A 3,260-nucleotide genomic window follows, 5' to 3' on the forward strand; every position below is an offset into this window, starting at 1 on the left:
CAAATCCAATGGACACTCACATTCTCTGAAGGATGATACTGTCATCTACTTCCTCCTGCTTGAAACTCTATCACCTCTCTCCTTCCCAGAATTCTTTCTCTGCTTATTACTTAAACGTTGTCAGTACTCACAATTCTCTGAAATCTCATCCATTTTCATGATTTTAATGACTGCTGCTATGTGCTGATGACATTCAAATTTTTATCTTTCCATGTCTTCACGTGCATGTCCAGTTATCTACCAGTTTGTCTTCTGAATTCTACAGGTGCTTTAAAATTCTACATGTCCAGAACTAAAGTCTTTTCCCCACTTCAGTTCTTTATCCCCTATTTCCAAACTCAATGATACCACCACCCAACCTTAGTCACACAGATGGGGGTTCAGCCTCCGCCTCCTACTTCTTCCTTACTTCCCAAGGTCAAGTCTTGCTGCTAATTTCCTAAATACAGTTAGAACTTATTTCCTCCCTTCATCTATACCTTATTTCAGACCCCTTTCTTCTTGCTATTACCTGGTCTAGAAGTTACGAAATTGCTGTTTGGTGGAACCACTTGTTAGACATTCTATTAAAAAAGGACTCTAGGGTCAAATAGCTTTGAGGAGGGCTGTGTACCATACGCCTGCTGTGACGATCCAGAATGAACATTAGCCTACAGCAGCCCCGAGAAGCTGTACAGTAAAGGAACCTGATTAACTTTACTTAAGCCAGGTTCTCCCTTCTGCCGGTCTATAAACCTTTCATTAGGGACAGGAGAGGAGGTGGCAGCGTGAAAATCCCACTTGAAAATATAAAGCACTGCTCCTCAGAAGAGTGGGGCATAATTATCTCCAGGCTTCTTCAGATTCCTCATCCATTCTGACGTCAGTGGTCTAAAATGCCACCTGAACTTGTCCTTTCCATTCTTAGCTATTTTCTGAGGAAACCAGCTCCACGCACATGGATGGTTAAGACCTGCTCTCCTCCTCCTCGCTGCCTCCTTTAGGGGCACTTGCCGCTGCCTGGGGACACTGCACTGATCCTCCAGAGCCTGTGCCTGTGGCTCTGTAACACACCCCTCGCACACTCACGGCTCTGGACTTCCGCTGTCCACTCTGCCTTGAGTATCCTTGCCTTTCACCAGCTGACTCACCAGTTTCTCACGAGTCCTTTAAGACTTAGCTTAGGGACTGCCTCTTTTGACGACTTTTCTTTGCCTCACGGCTCCCCCTCTTCTTCCACAAACACTGACTAAACGCCCTGAATATGCCCGTCACAGCATGTCACGTGCAGGATGAGACATCTGCTGTGCGTCTTCCCCTCTCACTCCACTGCTAAAGGGCCAACACTACATCTTGCTCGTTGTTTCACTCCTCTAACACTCAACCCATGACTAAGGAACTAACTAGTACTGTAGTAGCCCTCTTAGTAACAATCAGGCAGGACCTTCTACAAGAAATCTGACACTCCAGCTTTTCTCTGATCTCACCTTTCACTCTGATTGAACTAAAGACTTATCTGTACATGTTTTACCAGGGAGACATCATTTAATCCAGAGATGTGTCATCACATACTCTTACATACTCTGCCATTTAAAAATTCTGCTCACGATGGGGGAAGGGGAAGGAGACAGGTGTGCTTTCTGACAGCCCCACTGTTCTTGCACTTCTAGTGGTCACTGGCTTCTCTCTCAGTGCCTTCCTTAAACCCTTCTTCTCTTAACAAGGAAACAGGATAACAAAGTAATTAAGAGCCTGGTTACAGCCTATGTGTGAACAGAAACATAACCAAGGACATAGAGAATAGACTGGCGGTTGCCAAGGAGGAGGGGGTGGGAGAGGGTTGGATTGGGAGTTTGGGATTAGCAGATGCAAACTGGTGTATATACAGGATGGATAAACAAAAAGGTCCTACATGGGACTTCCCTGGTGGCGCAGTGGTTAAGAATACGCCTGCCAATGCAGAGGACATGGGTTCAAGCCCTGGTCCGGGAAGATCCCACATGCCAGAGAGCAACTAAGCCGGATGTCACAACTACTGAAGTCCAGGCACCTAGAGCCCGTGCTCTGCAACAAGAGAAGCCACCACAATGAGAAGCATGTGCACCTCAACTAGAGGAAGCCCGCGTGCAGCAACAAAGGCCAAACACAGCCAAAAATACATACATACATACATACATACATTTATTTTAAAAGAGTGCATGTATTTAAAAAAAACCCAAAAAGGTCCTACTGTAGAGCACAGGGAACTATATTCTATATCCTGTGATAAACCGTAATGGAAAAGAATATAAAAAAGAATGTACATAAATGTGTAACTGAGTCACTTTCCTGTACAGCAGTAATTAACACAACACTGTAATTCAAGTGTATGTCAATAAAAAATAAAATTAAAAAAAATTGCCAGAAAAATAGTCACATAAGGGGAACTTCCCTGGTGGTCCAGTGGTTAAGACTTTGCCTTCCAATGGAGGGGGTGAGGGTTCAATCCCTGGTCGGGGAGCTAAGATCCCACATGCCTTGAGGCCAAAAAACCAAAATATAAAACAGAAGCAATACTGTAACAAATGCAATAAACACTTTAAAAATGGTTGACATCAGAAAAAATCTTTAAAGAAAAAATTCACATAAATCAGAAACAAATGAAAGATAATAAAGTCCATACATTAAAAAAAAAAAAAAGAGCATGGGTTGGGGTCACATTGCAACTTCCCACTTACTTATAGCTGTGTAATTCTGGGAAACTCACATGTCTCCTCAGACTGTTCATCTATAAAATGGGGATGGTAAGAGTTCCCTACCTCAGAGCGTTGCTGTAATCCATAAACACGGTTAAGTGCCTTGGTAAATGTTTGAGGCTCTCTGGTTATTATGAATTAAAATATGTCAATGGCTTCTGGCCGTGTGATTTATAATAGTTTGATGTTTAACCAAATGGTAAAACTATTCCATTTATTATTCCCATCTCTTTTTAACCCTTAGCCTGCTTTGTTGTTTATGTTTTCTCCCACCACAGAGTGCTAGTTCCAGGAGAGTAAAGGCTTTATTTTGTTCACTGCTGAAAGCAACAGCACCCAGAGAAGTCCTGTACATATGAAGCCCTCAGTAAACACTAGCTGAATGAATGGTGCAAAGTGTTACAAGGAAAAGTACACCCAAACTTTCATTACAATAAAAAAGTGTAGATAAAAAAATCTTTCTCTAATGGCTTCCAGTCAAGTAACTGAAAACACCATATGCTATAATAAAAACATAAGTAATTTATTAAAATTTGAAGGCAAAAA

Source organism: Hyperoodon ampullatus (genome assembly GCF_949752795.1).
Source record: "Hyperoodon ampullatus genome assembly, chromosome: 7".
NCBI lineage: Eukaryota > Metazoa > Chordata > Mammalia > Artiodactyla > Ziphiidae > Hyperoodon > Hyperoodon ampullatus.